Below are 22,418 nucleotides of genomic sequence, written 5' to 3' on the forward strand. Positions count from 1 at the left end.
AAGTACTGCTAAAAAAGGGTTTCCCTAAGCCTCTGTTACCTTCTCACAAACTAACTAACCCCCTACTTGCCCCAGATGGACAATCAATGCTCTTCAATCACTGTGCTTTCTCCCTCCTAGGGAGAAATATGGCGCCAACACCATCTTATCTCCTGATACAGAGCAGTGGCTCATCATGAGCAAGGACAGACACCAAGGACCTCTACTTTTCTTCGCATATTTTCCAAATGACTTAAGGTCCTTGTCCCCTAGTTCTAGTTCAGAATAGATTTAAAGACAAAGAAATGGACACTTATTGAATTCCTAAAAGACCAGATTGTTGAGAGATTTAAGCAACAACTTTGGATATTGCCTGCAACAGGACCTGCTCACTTTTCTTTCCCTGTGACATGTTCAAGTTCATAGGATTTCCCAACCTTTGGAACTTTCTGGGATGATTCATAGAGGGGAGAGTTCCCCCTCCCACTTTTCTTTCTCCCAGTCCCCCTATGACAATGTGATCTGATGGTTTTAGCTTTATAAATGCACAAGATAACAAGCATATAGTGCATATAACCCAGCATGGTGACAGGTACAATCTTGAGCTAAATGGAAGCAGCTCCAACAACAAGGGGAGCCTTTGTCTGTGGGTTTTTTTTTTTTTTTTTTGCATCAAAATATTGTGAGGCAGCTAAAAGGCTGAGCAACAGAAGAACTGTAAGAGGGGTTGAAGTATGGAATTAAGCCTATTAAGGAAAGGAAGAAGATGGAGAAGTGGGCAGAACAACAGGGCCTGAGAAGCTGTGAAGAGGCAAGACAGGAGCATTGAGGTTGATACTTAAGCTTTTGTGCTTCATTTTGAATTTGATTTCAAGAAAGGAAGATCTCTGATTTAAATAGATGTGTTCTGACTGGTAATACAGAGAAATAATAGTAGCTCTCAGGTCTGGTTGTATGTTTGAAAGAATGGCTGAATGGCTTCTCAAAAAAGATCTGGATATTTAGATAATGTCCCCTAGAATTCTTTTCTTTTTAAGTAAAAAATATGGAACTCCTTCAAAATTATCTGGTGCATCAGAGCTGTCTGGGCTCAGGCCAGGGAGGTTCATCAGGCTGCCCAAGGTCTTGATTAATGAGGCTTGTAGAGGGAGCCTCAGCTCCTAATTAGCAACAAATGTTCACAGAATGCAAGACAACATTGGTGAAATGCTAGCTCATCCTTAGGCTGTAGCTCTCAAACTCTAGTGTGCTTCATAATCACTCAGGGTGCTTGTTAACCATGTAGATACTTTGGTTCTAACTCTCAGATTACTTCTGAAGGTTCTGACTCAGGCAGTCCAAATCACACTTTGAGAGACATTTTTTTTTTGAAGAAAGATACTGATCAAATAGAAAAAAAAAAAGATGAGTAATTTTTTTTTCTCTTCTCTGGGCCTTAGTGTTCCTATCAGTACTTAACATTTTGGTTTGCTCACACCAGATGTTTCCCTGTCTTCCAATTTCTTGAGCCTGTAGATATGTATGTGCAAATTACTCAGTGAGTGTCCTCCAAAGGAAAAGGTGGGGGGGTTGAAAGCTAAGAAACATATTTGGGCTGCATATGTAAAAGGAGTCCTAAAAGGAGTGTGGGCTTGTGAGAAGGTTAGAGATGGCTTGAAGGAACTGGAACTGTATAGATTCAGAAAAGAAAACTCAGGAGGATGTGGTCTTTGGCTTTGAGTGAGCTGATGGGAAAAGAGGGAGCAGACAGGGTATATGTGATTCACCCATATATACAAAGGAAATTGGGCATAATTTAATATTTATTGAATATTTTATAATGTATGTGAAGCTACATGATGAAAGGTTTAAAATGACAAAAAAAAAAAAAAAAAAAACTTCTAATGATAAAATGAGGTTCTATAAGGATAATGAACTATCCTTCACCAGAGGGATGTAAGCCAATGAGGCCATTTCTTTATGGAAATGCCACAGGGACGATGTAAGCATTAGGTAGTACTGTTGGTGATTGAAAAGTGGGGGAATGAAAGTCCAAGAACCAGTGAAGTTAGTCTTTGTCATGACTGCTTCACTTTTCTGTGCTCTCTTAACCCGAGAATGTTTGTGCTTCATTCCTAGCCTATCAGGGGCACACACTAAGGTTTCAGGGACCTGAGCTTTCCCCTTCTGTCTCTAGAAGTGACACTGCTGGTAACCAGTGACTAGTTCTGCTCCCTCACACGTTGAAGTATAACATTAGAGAAGCACACTGAGGCAAACATATAAAGCAGGGTTTATTTAAAAAGGGGTAACATAGACTTCTCCTGGGAAGGAGAAGGGGAAAATAGCTGGTATCCTGGTATCCCAAGAAGCGAGGGTATTTTGCCTTTTTATTTACCCTAGGCTTCCTTTGTTCTCCTCCCTTTATTTTTCTCCTTTTTGTGTAAGTGACTAGGCCCAGGAAATGCTCTGTTGGATGGCCAAAAGGTGAGAAACAGGTGGGCTGAAGGGGGAAGGGCAGGAGGTAGCTGCCCAGTACACATTAATTAACAAGTTTATAGGTCCCTGTAGGGAGGGGCAATTCCCTGTAGGGTTACCCTAGCAACAAGTTGGAGCAGGGGGAGGTTCTTGATAAGGGTGGAGGAAGGGCTCTGAAGGAATTATTTTTTTCAGTCTCTCAGTGGTTAGTCTCCATCTTCCCGGACTCACTCAAATTAGTCTCCTTGATTTGACCTGACTTGATTTACCTATCTATACTGACTGCCTGTCTAATTCTGGCTTCAGAAGCACTGACATTTTGAAAGCAGTCCAATGTAAGAGGTAGAAAAAAAAAACCTAATGGTAGAAAAGTAAGAGGTCATGCTGAATGTAATGAGCCATTGTGTTTTTTTTTTTGTTGTTTGTTTGTTTTTTTTAAGCAGGCAGCTTGAAGCCTCAATCAAGAGGCTATTTTTTTTTATAGTATTTTACATGTATGGTAGTTTCTGACAGTAGAGAACTCCTCTAGAGAGTCTGGGAACCTATGAGTTTATCTATGTATTGTTATTTTGCTACAGACTTTGAACCTCTCTGACTTGAGAAAAATCGAGGAAATTCTAAACAGTTTCAAACATTTGGTCTGAGGATTCCAAGCTCTAGGTTTTCTGACACATAAAAGGATGGACAATTTTAGAACATCATTGTACCACCACTACATGTCGTGTGTGTGTGTGTGTGTGTGTGTGTGTGTGTGTGTGAGAGAGAGAGAGAGAGAGAGAGAGAGAGAGAGAGAGAGAGAGAGAGATCATGAATAAGAAAAGATAAAATGTTTGATTCTTTTTCTTTTCAGTACTGAGGATTGAACTCAGGAGTATTTTAACACTGAGCTACATTTCTACCACTTTTTATATTTTATTTTGAGACTGGGTCTAGCTAGGTTGGCAAGACTGACCTTGAACTTTTGATCCTACTGCCTCAGCCACCTGAGTTGCTGGGTTTAGAGAAAAGTGCTGCCCTGCTCTGAAGAATAAATGTTAAAACATTAAAATTGACTTGCAGTTTAAGCAAAAGGGATGGAGCATTGAGGCCTCAATATCTGAGGACAATCTGATCCTTTGATTCTGTAGGAATCACTGAAGTAGGGAAGTGTAAGGACAGGCATGCTGGGCTGGGAGTGGCCTTGCTACTAAAGACTTCAAGTAAATTGATTTCTTTTTCTGGTCCTCACTGTCATTGTTTGTAACTTGAGGGAGTTAGCTCATGAAATACAGCAAGAGGAGCTAGGCCAACACCTGATGCATTATGGTCATATAAGGTAACGCCCACATTAATCCTACCTGTTATCTTTGAATGGTTATATGGCAGGACAGGAAATGCTCTGAGAAACCATTAGAAAGGTAGCAGAAAGTAGTCATTGAAAGCTTCAGCTAGTCTCTGATAACAGACTTGACTCTTTTACTCAGGAACTTTGTGGCTTTAAGCAGGTCACTAAACTTCCCAGTATTTCATTTACAAAATAAGTGCCTAGTAGCACATGCATCATAGGATTGTTGATAAGTTCTGGTGAGACAATGATTGGTAGTATTCAGCAAAGTTTATGTCATAGAGTAAAGACTGAATAAATGAAGCTGTTATCATTATCATAATTATCTTTCTGCTTCTATTTCCCTGGGCTTTCCTCTATATCACACTGTGGAGAGAAGCTGTGTTGTTTAGCTGGGACAGAGTTTACAAATCATGATTGTCCCAGCAAGGAGAAGATGCTTCCTTTGCACCCTCCTGGGAGGCTGAAGCCTTGAAATAGTTTCTTCTACTCTCATGGGTTTTGGGATAGGGCTTGTGCTCTCTGCTGGGCTGGACACATCCGCAGATCTGAATCTCCTGTTACTCATGCCTTTGGCAAGGCAGTGCTCCTGCTGTGTTGGAGGATGTGAGCCAGGGGGTATTGGGTTGTTTTCCTCTGTCTGGGAATTTGGCCAGGGAACAGAGGAAATCTAGGCTGAGGTGGGGCCAGGCTTTATATAGCTTATGAACAGGAACAATAGAAGGAGAAGGCCTCAGCTGGGATGCCTGAGCAGAGAAGGAAAAGAAAGCCAGACAGATGGGAGCTCCAGTGGTCTCAGGGCCACATCTGCCCTGTTTAGGCCATATTCTTGTATTAGCTAAGTGATTTCTATTCTAATTGCTGACTTCAAGTCTTCTTTGTTGTTGAAATTGGTGCTTCTTGGTGAGTCAGTAAAATGTACTTGTAGAGAATAAGCATGAATATATTCATTATATACTGAGTGGTAGCATAGAGGAATGCTCTGAGGCCACACTGTTTCAGTTTGAATCCCTGATCCAAAACTTATCAACAACATTAATTTCCGTCTCTTTGCCTTAGTTTCCTCATCTACAAAATGCAGATAATAGTATATATCTTACAGTTTTGTAGTCACCATTAAATTAGTTAATAAATAAAAAGCACTCAGAGCCATTCCTGGCATATAGTAACTGCAAGTGTATTTTATTCTTGACTTTAAATCAACAAGCAGTTAAATCAACAATTATATATATAATGCAGATTCTATGCTGTGTTGGGTACAGAATATAAACATGATATAAAAGATGTTACTTGCTTTCAAGAACCTTATGTAAGCCAAGGATCATAATCCAGTGAAAATATATAATGTGCTGAGAATGATGAGGCAGGTTTGAGACCTTGCTTTGCAGGTAGTAGCAGGTTGAAATGAAGGTCGTCTAACACTATACTCCTTCTGCCATCTGACAAATAACCTTTCCTACTGACTTCCAGACAGGACAGTCAGATTCAGTTTACATGCAGTAAGAGGAGCTCATTATGTGTTCAGGTACAACATGAGACATTTCTTGATTAGGCTATGACTTAGTTTCCTCATATGTTAGAAATGACAAATAATATGGACATCAGAGGATTGCTGTGAACATTAAAAGCAAGAATGTTATGAATCTGTTAAGCACCCCAGACTTCAGCAGACTATTTAGTAATGCCAGAAAAAGTCATTCCAGGGCAGATTTTGGATTGGTGAACTGTCAAATGTGGCAGGAGAACACTTAACCTCAATTTTCTTGTGCTGCATGGGTTCAGGGGTGCCCTATTGCATCTTGAATGTCCCCCTATGGGCCATGTTTTAAAGGCTTGTGCCCCAGAGTGGCACTATTGGCACTATTGGGTGGAACCTTTTAGAGGTAGGGCCTAGTGGGAAGTCTTTAAGTCATGTAGGGCATGCCTTCAAAGAGGACAGTGGGACCTCCAGCCCACTTCTTTCTCTTTTCTTTTTTTTTTTTTTAAGAGAGAGAGAGAGAGAGAGAGAGAGAGAGAGAGAGAGAGAGAATTTTTTAGTATTTATTTTATAGTTTTCGGCGGACACAACATCTTTGTTTGTATGTGGTACTGAGCATCGAACCCGGGCCGCACGCATGCCAGGCGAGCACGCTACCGCTTGAGCCACATCCCCAGCCCTCTCTTTTTCTTCTGGTCATGAGATGAGTGGATTTGCTCTATCATATGCTGCTACCATGATGTGCTTAACCACACAGGCCCAAAGCAAGAGGGCCAACCAATTATGGATTAGAACCTTCAAAATTGTGAACCAAAATAAATGTTTTCTCTTTATGAATTGATTATTTCTGGTATTTTTTTATGGTGACAGAAAAAACTAAAACAAAGCAGATGGCTTTAAGCCAATGATCAGGAGCTGGGAAGAGGGTCAGAAAGTTACAGCCTGCATTCTATGGTGGCAAAGGAATTTTTTTTCAATCATGATGGATGGGGGGCAGGGTTGGGAGGGACAGGATTATGATACTCTCAACTCCCACAAAGATGCATCCTTGCTAACTGCTAGAGTATGGCAAAAGGAAGTGTGGCAGCAGTATCTTGTCTATAGGGTACTGACAGTAGACTCACATATAAGGTCTGGCACAGTCCCAAGTTTACCAAATTCTTGGCTAACCCATGGATTCCTGCCTGAGCCCAGAGGCATGTTGCTACATTGAGCAACTAAATATCTATGGCAACCACAATGTAAGCTCAGGCTGTTAAGAAGGGCTGTCTGGGGCTGAGGTTGTAGCTCAGTGGTAGAGTGCTTGTCTAGCATGTGTGAGGCACTAGGTTTGATTCTCAGCACCACATACAAATTAATAAATAAAAAAGGTCCATCAACAAGTAAAAAAATAAAAAGCAAGGTTGTCTGGTTCTCCCTGCCTCTGCCAATAGAATGAGGTAAAGAAGGGCTGAATGGGTTGGGGAACAGCTCTGAAGGTTGCACATTATTAAAGCTGACTCCAAATGGCCTCTACAAACTGAAGTCCTACCTTCGGAGTCTACCTAACATATGGACTTCTGTATTTACATTAGCAGGTTAACAAACTAACCCATAGTGCCATAGTGGTACACCCAGGACATCAAAATTATGAGGGACAGTGACAGTCATTTTTATCGAATACTTGTAATACTTGGTCATAGTGCTAATGAAGCTTAGATCTGGGGGTAAGGAAGTAGGTAACAAGAAAACAACATTAATATCATGGATCTCCCAGCATGTGTTCAGTCCCTTTGCTGGGGGTGGTGGATTAATAAGAAATAAATCTCACTCCTGACCTCCTGGCCTTCTACCATGAGGGTGTGGCTCAAGAGAGAGCTCAGCTTAGCAGGCAATATTCTGAGCTGCAAGCATCAGAGGCCAACTCTGATTTAGGCATTCAAGAATACATCAAATGATATTGGAGGGGCTCACAGAATTCAAGGGAAGGCTGTACAATGTGGATTAGGGCTACATAGCTAAAAATATTGTCCTAATTTCACACTATAGGACTTGTATGTTGAGGATATTATTATAACTGTTACCCCAAGGCACTATATGTTATAGTGTACAAGCAACATTGTTGGCATTGGACATTGTTATTCTACTAACTGCCATTTTGACTTAGGAGCTCACCCTTAGTTCTATACCACCATTGCTACTCATGATTACTACTTGCTTATCTCCAGAGCGCAAGAGTCGATAGGTGCATCTGGTTGACTAAGCCTACACAGTCTTGACTACAAAGGGAGGATGAAAAATCAAGAATTTGGAATTTTCTTTTTTAATTGATTTTATTTTTTTAAATACAAGACAGCAGAATGTATTACAATTCTTATTAAACATATAAAGCACAATTTTTCAAGTCTTTGTATAAAGTATGTTCACAACATTCATATCCTTATACATGTACTTGGTTTTTTTTTGCATTACAATTCTTATTACACATATACAGTACAATTTTTCATATCTCTGTTTGTATATAAAGTAGGTTGACACTCAATTCGTGTCTTCATACATGTACTTTGGATAATGATGTCCATCACATTCCACCATCCTTGCTAATCCCCTGCCTCCTCCCTTTCCCTCCCTCCCCTCTTCCCTATCTAGAATTTATTTCTCCGTCCCATGTTCCCCCTCCCTACCCCACTATGAGTCAGCCTCCTTATATCAGAGAAAATATTCGGCATTTGTTTTTTTTAGGATTGGCTAACTTCAGTTAGTATTATCTTTTCCAATGCCATTCATTTACCTGCAAATGCCATGATTTTATTCTCTTTTATGGCTGAGTAAATTCTGTTGTGTATATATGCCACATTTTTTTTATTCATTCATCCACTGAAGGGCATCTAGGTTGGCTCCACAGTTTAACTATTGTGAATTGTGCTGCTATAAGCATTGATGTGGCTGTGTCCCTGTAGTGTGCTGTTTTTAAGTCCTTTGGGTATAGACCAAGGAGAGGGATAGCTGGGTCAAATGGTGGTTCCATTCCCAGATTTCCACAGAATCTCCATACTGCTTTCCATATTGGCTGCACCAATTTGCAGTTCTTACCAGCAGTGTATGAGTGTACCTTTTTCCTCACATCTTCGCCAACACTACATAATAGCTGCCATTCTGACTGGAGTGAGATGATATCTTAGAATAGTTTTGATTTGCAGTTCTCTGATTGCTAGAGATGATGAGCATTTTTTCATATATTTGTTGATTGATTGTATATCCTTTTCTGAGAAGTGTCTGTTCAGGACCTTGGTTCATTTGTTGATTGGGTTATTTGTTTTTTCAGTGCTTAGCTTTTTGAGTTCTTTATATACTCTAGATATTAGTGCTCTATCTGATGTGTGAGGGGTAAAGATTTGTTCCCAGGATGTAGGCTCTCTGTTCACCTCACAGATTGTTTCTTTTGCTGAGAATTTTTTTTTAGTTTGATTCCATCCCATTTATTGATTCTTTGTTTTAATTCTTGAGCTATAAGAGTCTTATTAAGGAAGTTGGGGCCTAATCCCACATGATGAAGACTAGGGCCTACTTTTTCTTCTATTAGATGCAGAGTCTCTGGTTTAATTCCTAGGTCCTTGATCTGGTTTAATTCCTAGGTCCTTAATTTTTGTGCATCGTGAGAGATAGGGGTTTAATTTCATTTTGTTGCATATGGATTTCTAGTTTTCCCAGCACCATTTTTTGATGATGCTATCTTTTCTCTAGTGCATGTTTTTGGCTCCTTTGTCTAATATAAGATAATTATAATTTTTTGGGTTAATTTCTGTGTCCTCTATTCTGTACCATTGGTCTACGAGTCTGTTTTGGTGCCAATACCATGCTGTTTTTGTTACTATTGCTCTATAGTATAGTTTAAGGTCTGATATAGTGATGCCACCTGCTTCACTCTTCCTGCTAAGGATTGCTTTAGCTATTCTGGGTCTCTTATTTTTCCAGATGAATTTCATGATTGCTTTTTCTATTTCTATGAGGAATGCCATTGGGATATTGATTGGAATTGTATTAAATCTGTATAGTGCTTTTGGTAGTATGGTCATTTTGATAATATTAATTCTGCCTATCCAAGAGCAAGGTAGAATAATTTGGTATTTTCAAATTTTCTGGTGGTAGTTGGGCTCTACCTTATATCAATTCTTATCAAGAGGAATATTGTCTAAATATGGGAATTGAGTTCAGATTCTGGGAGGCCAGAAAAATGCAGATGGCATCTATATTATCATCACAGAAGGAACACAGTTAGGGGTTAATGCAGTGGTTTTCAAACTCCAGGTTACAATCCATTAATGGCTCATGAAATCATTTTAGTGGGCTGTGAATAACATTTCAAAACACTGAAAATAACTGAATAAAATAGACAAACTCATGTGTGGTAAGAGGAAGTACTGGTTCCTGAAGCTTGTATTTGGGTTTTCAATTAGGTTGATCTAAAATGAAATCACTAGCATTCAATTGGTTTTGGACTACTAAAATAGAAATTTCATATGATTCAGCCTAATAGGTTGGCTTATAAAATGTATTACTTATGATTTACAATAAATCAAATTTTAAAGCCTCTGTGGTAAGGCATGGAACTAGATTGCCTTTGTGGCTGCCTTCTGGACCCTTGAGTTTAAGTATAGGACGAATCAAGAGGTCTGGGCATTTGGTAATGTGTTTCCAGCTGGTACTGTGGAGGAGCGGGAAGACCCTAGGGAGTAGATGACACAGAAAGGATTTGCTGGAGGAAAGAGAACTTGAACTAGTCTTTTTGGATGGTAAGGTCTGACTAATGATGGAGAGAAAGTGGAAGTTAGAGTATATTGTAATAGAGGGCACTGGTGAGCTTTACCCAGGCCTCAGGGATAAGTGTAAGCCTATAAAATGAGTCCTGTTCTGGGAGTTGTCATGAAAAGGAGCAAGTCTGACTTCCCAAATATCATTCTCCTTGAGACCAGGAGAAGCAAGATTAGGCCAGGTCTCCCCTTTGGCTTAGATATTTGTGACAATGCAATGCTGGGTAGGAAGATTTCTCTCAGGTGATTTCACCTATTCCTCTGCTTCCATGCAGGCCTTCTCTTAACTTCTCCCAGACAAATCTCTTGGTTTTAAAGCTTGGTGGAGAGAAATATTATGTAGTCTCTTCCAATTGCCTGTTACACTGCTTAATAACTCATGGATGGGGAGTTCTTATTCTTGTCTTTTTGTATTATAATCATTGTTTCATGTGCTTGTCTTAGTGCAAACAGTTAAAAAATGCACTTTTTCAGGAACTGGGGTATCTGCTTATTCTCCCTTGTACAGACCCCTACAGAAATGTCCATTGGATCGTTGAAATTATTCCAAGAACAGAACCAAGGTCAAAGGATTACAACGTTATAGGGAGGCCAATGACCATTCAACAGAATGAATAATTTGTGAAATGATTAGATGTAGCCACAAATGTAACCTTTTTTAATATCAGAGATTTAACTCAGGGGCTCTCAACCACTGAGCCACATCCCCAGCTCTATTTTGTATTTTATTTAGAGACAGGGTCTCACTGAGTTGCTTAGCACCTCACTTTTGCTGAGGCTGGCTTTGAACTCATGATCCTCCCGTCTCAGCCTCCTGAGCCGCTGGGATTACAGGTATGCCCCACCACTACTGGCTAAAAGTAACCTTTTAAGAGACACTAGTCTCTTGTTTCTAAAAGAGCTCAGGCAGAGCATGAGCAGAGTGCTATAGTGGTGATAATTATATGGTAGGATTTACTTTTTCCCTTGGTTCTCTATAAAATGAATTCCTCTCTCCCTCCTACCCCTACCCTATGACCTCTGTGTGTCCAATTTCCTGAATTTACTTAGCCCCCTGTAAAAAAAGAAGGGGGACATCTATCTATGGCCATGGCAACCAGCCTAAGAGTCTACAAAACCCATATTTGTCTACATGTGCAGAATTAGCAATGGTCAAATAGTTCATAATTATGGACTTCTTAATAATTTGTGAATTATTTCTGTCAAAATCATTATGTGTTGTTCTGATTATAGTTACTTCATCTGCACAAATTAAGCTTGGTGGTGCATAGGAAAGTCATTATTTAAAATTATTTCCAGATGAGGTAAATAAGGTTCAGCAGGATAGGTTATTGCTCAAGAGCCAGGATTGCAGACCAGGTTTCCTGATCCCAAATCTAACTCCTTTTCTTAAACTTATCACACATTCATCTTATGGGTGAAAGAATTGACCAACTATGTGTTATTACTAAGAATAATGTAAGCATCAGAAGATAGGAAAACAGATATCAATTTACAAACAAAAAGATCTTAGCCTAGGTTGGCCATAGAGGGCTGTTTGAATCAGTGAGCTCTCCAACATGAGGGAATAGAGAATAGAGGGTTTCTTGCTGGAGATATTAAAGAAAAATTCCAAATCTGGAAAGGAGAGATGATGATGGATGCCTTCTGAAGTGACCCAAAATTGGCCTTTTCAGAACAAGCGTGACTCTAAAATACTTGCTCAGCATGCCAAGACCCCCCCCCCCCGCCGTCCCCCCCCAGACACACACACACACACACACACACACACACACACACCCTGAGAAAGAGGCCAAGTCCCTTTTTGTTTCACTGACTTCAGTCCAGCTAATTAATATGTACACAAATGAATGGGTAGTTTTTATGCCTTATTCTCTAGGCTGAACATCTGTTTCCTCTCAGCATCTCTTCTAAGAGCAACACCATGGGCTGAATGGCAAAAGTCTGACATCTTTTTGTTTCCCTTCCTTTTGCTTATCCTCATTGAGACTTTGCCCATGGAATGGGGCTAGTGTGAACTGTTTGCATCTATTCCTTCTGCTTCCTCTTTGTTCCCTTTACCACAATGTCCTTCTGCACTTCTAACCCCAGTCCTTCTAACCCTCCCAAAGACAGCCTGGTCCAAAACATAGCCTCAAAATATAGTATACCAAACAGTAATTTCCTGTTCAACACCTTCCTATATTCTCCCATCCCTCCTCTGTGACTTTCAAATTCTCCTACTATCCAAATTTTATATGAGGTAACTAAGGATGTGAAACAGGGGTTGTGAAACAGGGGTTGGCACACTTTTTCTATAAAAGGGCAGCATATAAATATTTTAGGGTTTGTAGGTCACTTCCAGTTTTCATCACATTATCACAAATTCTTTTATTTTACAATCTATTAAAGATTAGAACTCAGGCTGGGGTTGTAGCTCAGTGGTAGAGCGCTTGCCTAGCATGCATGAGGCACTGGGTTTGATCCTCAGTACTAAATAAAAATAAAATAAAGATATTGTGTCCACCTAAACTAAAAAAAATTACAACTCATTCTTTGTTTGTGGCCTTTCAAAAGAAAGTTATAAATTGAATTTGGCTCATACATGGTAGTTTGCTGGCATCTGTTCTAGATTAGTCTCCCAATCTATAATTAAATAATCTTCACTGTGAAGAAATTCAATTTTCCTCAGCATTTAATTTTGTCCTGCATGGTGTAGTTAAAGGCTATTTGTCAATGGTAAATTTCTTTTATTTCTTGTTTTTCCTCAAATGCTCATTCTGTGCTGTTGTTGCCCATTCCCCAGAATTTCTAGTGAAACTGGATAAGTGAATCTTTGTAACCTACAGTCTAAATTTTGTTCAAATTATTCCCCAAGTTCCATTAGGCTCAAATGGAAGCTATGTGTGGCAGTGAGCTTGTTTTCTCAATTAAACTTCCAGTCTCTTTCCTCTTTGTTCCACAGAATATTTCTGTGCCTTTTTCTCCTTCATGCCCCAGAAATTTGGCTCCTATCCTGCTCTCTCTCTTTTCCCCGTTAATTTTTTGCTACCCCAGCTGTAAGAGAAGTGTGGCATACCTTTCCTATGTCTTGCCTACCCTTCTGTCTTTAGAAATAATAAACCCTACCAATGTTTCTAGCAGAGGTTGTTCAGAAGTAAGAAAACTCATGTATATCAAGTGCCTACTGTGTTCCAAGCACTGTGATAGACACCTTCCGTACTATACATCTTTTTTTTAAAGAGAGAGAGAGAGAGAGAGAGAGAGAGAGAGAGAGAGAGAGAGAATTTTTAATATTTATTTTTTAGTTTTCGGTGGACACAACATCTTTGTACGTGGTGCTGAGGATCAAACCCGGGCCGCACGCATGCCAGGCGAGCGTGCTACCACTTGAACCACATCCCCAGCCCCCCTACTGTACATCTTATAGAATTATCATCCCTGAAAAATTCATTATCTTAATTTTCTACATGGTAAAATTGAAGCTCAAAGAAGTATAGTGACTTTCCTGGAGTCACATAGCTACCAAGTGATGAATCTGAGGTTTTCTCCATTACTACTAGGTTGAACCATATGAAATTGCTGTTGTTGCAGGTCCATAATAGTCAAATATTGACAGTTTCGTGTGTTAAATGTGATAGAATTGCCATAAGGCTAGGAACGTTTTTGTTTGTTTTCTTTACTGTTATGCCTCCATATCTTTGACCAGTGGTTGGCCTCTAGTAGGGACTCAATACATATTTGTTAAATGAATGAATGAAAGTATATTTACTTTCAATTTCCTTATGCTTTCCCCTATGTTAATATTTCCAGAACATCAACCATTTTTGGACATCTTCAAAATGTTGCCACATATATATTTTTGAAAATCACCTGCTAGGTGCTGATTATATGTTAGTGAAATCTATACCAGACACTGCTGCCCTTAACACCATATTGATTATGGAAAAGAATAGGAGTTAATAAATAGAGCAAAACAACAAAGTGTGGGCTGGGTATGTAGCTCAACACTAGAGTGCTTGCTGGGCATATGTGTGCTGCAGTCTGGCCCGGCACAATTGACAAGCCACTTGTCAAGCAGGAACAAACTTTATTTTTAGAATGCGAGCTCTCCAGGAATTCCCTCAGAGCCCAACTGCCACCACCCGCTCTTCCAGTGAGCCTCTCAACAGGAACTCCTCCGCTCTTTAGGCCAATTGGCTGGGTCGCATGGGTGGAGCCAAAAGAGTCCCCCAATGATCAGCTCCGTGGTCTGAAAGGGTGGGGAAACAGCCCAATGAGCCTCACTGCAGAGGAGCCAATCAGCTGGAAGTTTGCTGGGGCCGCTTCCACTGTGGCTCTCAACATATATGAGGCCCAGGGTTCGATCTTTAGCATCCTCCCAAACAAACAGAAAGTGTTACCAACAAAATGCTCACTTCTCTTATGAGGTATAGACTCTCAAAAGAGGGTCATTTTACTCTTTGGATTCCCAAAGCCAATATTGGAAACGAAGTAGAGTGTCTACTGTGTAAGTTTTATTCAATGGTTATATAATGGAAAAAGTGGGTGTCTAGCTCAAAGATCAACTTCTTGACCCACTGGGGCTTGTGGAGTTATAGAGATAAGGCAGCAAAAATTAGGGGAAGGAATATTCATCAGATTTTTGGGAAAGGGGTGGTGGTTTTCTAGGAAGACTGGCATTGCCTTTTTCTTTCCTCGTATGGTCTTTCCTGTTTGCTACTATGTTGATTACAAGCTGACATGGCACTGGTGGACATGTTATGTAGCATGGAGATTAGATGATAATGATGTCTGAGATATCATAGGGGCATTTGGGCAACCACCTTGGTCCCAGCTGATTTTAACTGATAACCTTGAAGAATCACCAGATGTCCTGTTCTTAAAAATGAGAACAGCGTGTGGTAGGCAAAGTAAATAGGCAAGGCAGATTGTGTAGATATTTCACTAGGTAACACAAATTTGAGTTGTAAAAAATCTAGGATGGAAACAGTTCTAAGGGAAAATAGCAAGTGAAAACACATCTTTTTGACAAAAAGTATGAAAATAGAGTAATACAAATGAGTGCCTGTGGTATGTGATCCAAAATTGCTCCTTCACTTCTCCCTTTAAGCCCAGAGAGTCAGAGACTCTACTCCACATTTCTCTAGCCAATAACCATGGACTTCCTCTCCTACCAGCTCCAAGTTGGAGGACTTTCTTCCCCACATGAGCAGCATTTCTCATCATTACCTATTGATAAGGCTAAGTAATAAGGGGAGTACAGTTATGTGGGCTCCTTTTGTTTCTCAGTTCCCACATGTACACTAGTGGCTGTACCTTAGGCACCCCATACTGAGAAGACTTGGCCCAAGTCACCTTGATCTAGCTGTTGAGGCTGTGGATGCACATCAGGAGAGTCAAAGGGAGAAAACTTAAGTTTGCTGCAAATATATTAGAGTGGAGGCATCATTCAGACAGAAGCTTGCCAGTGTCCCCACATGGAACCCCATTTCAGTGACTATGCCAAGAAAGGAAGCAGGCTGTAAACAGAGAGCTACTGATGTCTTTACAGAAAAACTTAACATCATTTTGCAAGGAAACATGAAGTTCAAAACTGAAGGCCCTCTCAAGAATACTGGAGATTTGAGCTTACAGATGAGAAGTGGATAATAAGACAGCTGAGAGGGAAGAGCCCTATATGGTCAGATGAATACCAAAATGTGATCTTAAAAACTATTCCTTTAAAGTATCAACAATTTGACTGTGTTGTTTATAAGGCAATTTGTGATTTAGGACATTATCAATTAAAAATCAGCTGCCTGTTAAACACATGAGAAATTCACAGATATGTGCAATTTAAAAACATTTAAATAAACAATGGTACAAAAAAGAAATCAAAGGGAAAATAAGAAAATGTTTTGAGATGAATGCACGTGAGACAGAAAAATCAGTGAAACCAAAAGTTGGTTCTTTGAAAAAAATCAATGAAACTTACTCATCGTTAGTTAGATTTACCAAGTTATAAAGAGAAAATTCAAATACCTAGAATCAGAAATAAAAGAAGGGACATCACTACTGGCTTTGCAGAAACAAACAAATGAAAATGTTACAAAATATCATGAACAATTACAGTCCAACAAATTAAATAACTAAGATGAAGTAGACAAATTCTTAGACACAAACTGCTGGAAATGATCCAAGAAGAATTAGCTAAGCTTACTGAATTTACAGTAAGGAAGGAAATTGTATGAATAGTATAAAAACTACTCACAAAGAAAAGCCAATATCCAGATGCTTCAATACTGAATTCTATAAACAGTTAAATAATTAATAATGCACCTTAATAAACTCTTCCCAAAATTTTAAGAAGGAATGCTTCCTAGCTCTTTTAATGAGGTCAGTATTACTATAACAAAATCAGACAAGGATGTATTAAAAAAAGACCAGTTTCTCCTGTGACTATAGATGTAAAAATCCTCAACAAAGAACTACCAAATCAAACTCAGGAATATACAAAAAGATTTATGTACTTGACCAAATAGAATTAATCCCTGGAATGCAAGGTTGGTTTACCACCATAAAATCAATTAATTTAATACATCATATTCATGTAATAAAAATTCATATGATCATCTCAATAGATGCAGAAAAGTCATCTGAGAAAATACAGTGCCCTTCCCTTTCATAAAAATAAATAATAACCAACGAACTATGACAGGAGGGGTGCTTTCTCAACCTGGTATAATGCGTCTCTGAAAAACACATAGCTAACATCATGCTAAATGGAGAAATACTGGATGTATTTCTCCTAAAATCAGGAACAAGACAAAGGCATTCTCATCACTTTTAGTGTATATTTCTAGTTGGTGAAATTAGGCAAAAGTATGAAATAAAAGTCATCCACATTGGAAAGGATGAAATAAAACTATCTTCAGTAATAGATAATATGATATTTAATATTGAAAATCTTAAATATACCAGTAAAGAAATAATAAAGTTAATAAGTAAGTTTACCAGGGTTTCAGGATACAAGATCAATTTACAGATACTCTTCAACTTCTGATGGTGTTACCTCCTATTAAACACATTGAAAGTTGAAAATACTTCAAGTCAAAATGCATTTCATATGCCCAATCTACCAAACATTATAGCTTAACCTATTAACCTACAATTGGGAAAATCATCAAAGTCTATTTTATAATAAAGTGTTGAAAATTACATGCAATTTAATTTTTTGAATACTTATATCTAAAATTTCTGGCATCAAAAATCTCTGTATGATATCTGTGATCAGGAATGAAATAGTACACCTATAATTCAAGTAATTTTCAAAAAGGAGCCCAAGACAATACAATGGACTAAATTATAGTCTTTTCAACAAATAGTTCTGGGACAACTGGTTAGCCATATGCCAAAGAATAAAGTTGGACCTTTGCCTCACACCATTTATAAAAATTAACTAAAAATAAATGCAAAGCTTACCTGTAAAAGCTAAAACTCTTAAAAGATGTCTTAGTCCACTTTGGGGTGCTGTGCTCAAATACCTGCAACTGTGTAACTCATAAAGTACAATGATTTATTTCTTATAGTTCTGGGAAATCCAAGATCAAGAAGGAATCCAATATGGCAAGTTCCTTCATGCCCTGTGGTGGAAGCACCTTCCATGGAGGAAGGGGGAAGGGAAAGATAGAATGAGAGAGCAAAAGGGGTCTGAATTCATTTTATAATAAACCCACTTTCAGAATAACAAAACATGGTAATGACATTAATCCATTCATGAGGGTAGAGACACCTCATGACATAATCTACTTCTTCAAGGTTCCACTTCTCAACACTGTTGCATTGGGGCCTAAGTTTCTAACACATAAACTTTGGGGAACATACTCAAACAATAGCAGAAAAAAATATAGGGGTAAACCTTCATGACCTTGGGTTTGGCAAAGGATTCTTAGATATGACACTGAAAGCATGAAAAATAAAAGGAAAAATAGATAAATTTGTACTTTCTCAAAGTAAAAACTTTTCTTCAAAGAGCATTGTCAATAAAGTGAAAAGACAGAATGAGACAAAGTATTTGTAAATCATGTCTGATAGGAGACTTGTATCTAGAATATATAAAGAACACTTACAACTCAAGAAAAAAGACAACATAGTTTTTAAAATGGGCAAAGAATCTTAGTAGATATTTTTCCAAGGAAGATATCAAAATGTCCAACAAGCACACAAAAACATTTTTGACATCATTCATCAGTAAAATGTTAATTAATTAAGACCACAGGTACAGTGGTGAGAATCAAGAGTTGCCTTGCAGAGAAATTAGAGCCTTTATACAGTGTAAAATTAAAATGTGCATCTGACTTGGGTAACAGTCTAGAAGATCCTCAAACATTTAATCACAGAGTTATAATATGACCCAATAATCCCATCCCTAGCCATATCCCCAAGAGAAATGAAATCTTATGTTCACACAGAAATTTTCACATGAATATTTAGACCAGCACTATTTGCAATACCCAAAATGTGAAAACAACTTAAATGTCTATATATTTTTGTTTGTGCAAAATAATTTATTATGATAAAATTTCTTCTATGTTCTTGAAGAACCTAAACAAATCCAAGCTAAACAAATCTCTTAATTTTACAGAACAGACCAGTAGTGATAACACAATACAGCAATTTATCATCTTTTATTTTCTTTAGTTTTTCAGTCTATTTTGCTATTGGGTCTTTTCATATTTCCAAGGAAATGCATAATTCACTATTCTGTTATCTTGTTTGAAATCACTAAATAAGATGGAAAGTCTCTCAATATCTTCTGTAAAATATTAAGACTCTTACAACTTATAAGGATCAATAAATGTATGAATCATATCATTCATAATCTTGGATGCTGAAATTGCATAAACCTTCTATTAAATGGAACAAGAGTTAGACAAATAACCAAGTTACCATATAGAACAAGGATACACATTGTACACTGTGTTGTCACCATGCCTTATCCACCTTCCACTAAAGAGAATATTAGCTTTCCTCTTCAAAAACATAATTTTTTCTTAGCCTTCATTTGGAACAAGAAAAGCTGTTGGATGTGACCTTGGAACATGAAATGGCCATGGCAGATTATGAACCCTAACTGTAAGTCTGGCTTGGGCTCTTTTTTCCTCTTTTTTTTTCTTTCAAAGCCTCCTCATACTAGCCTGGGAAGGCATTAGGAATGGTATTATGGATCTTAGCAAAAACTCCAGAACTTTCATCTTGCTGGTTTCAGTACGGATCTTGGGCCCCACAGGAATTCATAGCATGAGGGATCACTGTTTTCCACTTGCCAATAATCTAGGAACTTTTCTTTCACTAAATCTCTGGTTATCAGCTTCCTGGGATCCCCAAAGATGAAGTGCCTCTTCCCATCATACACCCCCATCATATTTAGAACTGCCAAGACTTGCTCCTCATTGGTGCAGTTGCCCTTTCATCAGCAGGCCACTTTTGCATTGTAGTCTAGTCCCATTTATTGATGAGGACATGGTTATTCTTGTTCAGATCCACTTCTTTTATGTCAAGACTAAAGGCCAGCTCTAGGTGCTTTGAGGCTTGCTTCAGAATCTCAGATTAGTGATTCTTGAACATTTGGATTATATTTTTCAGCATATCTGCCTTTGTACTGGGGTCTTTCATCCAATACTTGTACACCAGGTGATAAACCAATACGGTAACTTTCTGATCTAGAAGACTTTTGTGCCAGTGCTCAGTGATAGCCTGTGAGGCATTTGGCCTTCCCTCAACCTGTGGTTGGTGTGTCTATTAGCTGTTGTATATGGAACAGCTGTAGCAGTAGCGGGCACAGTAGATGGCTCTCCCACGTTCTTTTTGATTGCTGATTGCTCCTGCAGTAGATGAACTCTGTGGGCTATATTTGAAATGAGGACATAAGAAAGAGAGTAGCTTTAACATCACTCCCATTCTTGGGTTCTTCTTGTGCCTGGCAGTGTTTCTCACCAGCAAGGAGCTTACTCTTCTGACCCCAAGGCAAGATGACTGGCCAGAGAGTAAGCAGGAGTGTCAGAGAAAATACAGGTGATTCAGTGCCCTCTGCTGTACAGCAAGCCAGTGGTTTCTGAAGGCTCAAGTTAGGAACATGGCTCTGTAATGCCTCTGTTGGGGGAAGGTGAGGGGAAGAGAGAGGAGTGGGGAGGGGGAGGATGAGGGAGGGGGGAAAGGGGAGGGTGGAGAGGAGAGGTGGGAAGGAGGACAAAAATAAAGTGTACATAAATTTATGAATAAAGATTTTGTGGTTATATACATACAATGAAATATTTTCAACCATAAAAAATCATGAAATATATACATGCTACAACATGGATGAACATTGAAATCATGCTAAATGAATACAGTTAGTCATAAAAGGCCACATATTGTATGATTCCATCCATATTAAATGTACAGAAGAGGGGAAATATAGAGACAGTATATTAATGGTTGTTTATAGCTGGGATGTGGATCTGGGCAATGGGCAAAGAGACGACCAAGATAGGGCATGAGGTTTCTTTTTGAGATGATGAACATGTTCTGTGGTGATGGTTGCACATGTCTGTGAATATACTAAGAAACATTGACTTAAATAATTAAAAAAATGTTTTCCAGCTACTTTTTTAAATTATAAAAAGTTTAATTTTCAAATAAAGGCTCAATATATTCAATGTGTGCAGTATAATGATTTGACTTATATATTGTGTAATGACTACCACAATCAACTTAATGAAATGTACTACCACCCATGTTGTATGTTAGAAACCCAGAAGTTGTTTCTGTTATAACTGAAAGTCCATACCCTTTGTTCTCTCCACTTCTTCATCTCCCAGACTCTGGCAACCACAGGTCTACTCTGTGTTTCTATATGTTCCACTTTATTAGATTCCATATTTAAGTGAGATCCGACAGTATTTGTCTTTCTGTGTCTTCCTAATTTCACTAAGCATAATGACCTTCAGATTTATCCAAATTGTTGCAAATGGCAGGTTTTTCTTTTTTGTGGTTGAGTAATATAATATACAATTGCTTTATCCATTCATCCATCACTGAAAATTTTGTTTCCATAGTTTGGCTATTATGAGTGAAGTTGCATTGAACACAGTATTACAGCTATTTCTTCAAGAACCCAATTTCATTTGTTTGTTTGTTTGTTTGTTTTTGGCCAGGGATTGAACACAGGGGCACTTAATCACTGAGCAACATCCCCAGCCTCATTTTCATATCTTATTTTGAAACAGAGTGTCATTCGCTGAGTTGCTTTAGGGCCTCACTGAGTTGCTGAGGCTGGCTTTGAACTTGCGATCTTCCCACCTCAGCCTCCTGAGTGGCTAGGATTGTAGGCATGTGCCACCATGCCTGGCCACTTTGAATATATAACTGTAAGTGAGATTGCTGGTCCATATGGTACTTCCATTTTTAACTTTTAAAGTAATTCCATAATGTTTTTCATAATGATTGCACTGATTTACATTCTCACTAACAGTGTATTGGGGTTCCTTTTATTCTACATCCTTGCCAACTCTTTTTTTCTTTGCTTTTCTGATAATAGTCATCCTACCAAATATAATAATTCATTTTTTGTAGTGCTGGTTATTGAATACAGGCCTTGAACAAGTGGTAAGCAAGTACTCTACCACTGAGCTGTATTCACTGTGGTTTAGATTAAAATGTCTTTGATGGTTAGTGATGGTGAGCACCTTTATATGTATCTGTTGACCATTTGTATATGTTCTCTGAAAAAATGTTTATTCAGGTCCTTTGCCAATTTTTAAAAAATTAGGTTATTTTTATTGTTATTGTGGTGACTGAATTCCTTATATGTTTTGAATATTAACCCTTTTCTAGATGTATGCTTTGGGTATTTTTTCCTCCCATATGTTGTCTTTTTATTTGGTTAATTATTCCTTTGTTGTTCAGAGTCTTTTTAGTTTGAAGTTGTCCTACTTCTTAAATTTTGATTTTGTTTCGTACTTTTGGTGTCATATCTAAAACATTACTTCCAAGACCATTGTGAAGACACAGTTTTCCTTCTAGAAGTTTTGAGATTTCAAATCTTACATTTAGGCCTTTAATCCATTTAGCCTTCATTTTTGTATATGGTGTATAAGAAAAGTGTGATTTCATTGTTTTGTATATTGATAGCCAGTTTCCCCTGGACTGATTACTGAAGAAAATTTCTTTTCCCCATTGTGTATTCTTGGTGCCCTTGTTAATGATTAATTAATCGTATATGTATGTGTTATTTCTGGGCTCTATGATCTGTTCCATTGTATTAGGTATATATTTTTTTTGCCAGTACTAGGCAGTTATAATTAATGCAGCATTATACATTATTTTGAAACTAGGGAGTGTTGAGAGCCACAGCCGAAGGGGCCCCAGCAAACTTCCAGCTGCCAGCAAT

General features: G+C 38.4%; 1 protein-coding gene and 1 pseudogene across 6 annotated transcripts in view; one reads left to right on the plus strand and one right to left on the minus strand.

Annotated features, from left to right (window-relative positions):
- Arhgef9 (Cdc42 guanine nucleotide exchange factor 9) overlaps window positions 1-22,418 on the plus strand; it is a 542,919-nt gene that overhangs the window by 222,725 nt on the left and 297,776 nt on the right. The gene's annotated exons all lie outside the window — the stretch shown is intronic.
- Window positions 19,042-22,418, minus strand: part of LOC114093114 (melanoma-associated antigen B10-like) — a 44,214-nt pseudogene continuing 40,837 nt past the window's right edge.

Source organism: Marmota flaviventris, chromosome X, assembly GCF_047511675.1.
Source record: "Marmota flaviventris isolate mMarFla1 chromosome X, mMarFla1.hap1, whole genome shotgun sequence".
NCBI classification, from domain to species: Eukaryota; Metazoa; Chordata; class Mammalia; order Rodentia; family Sciuridae; genus Marmota; species Marmota flaviventris.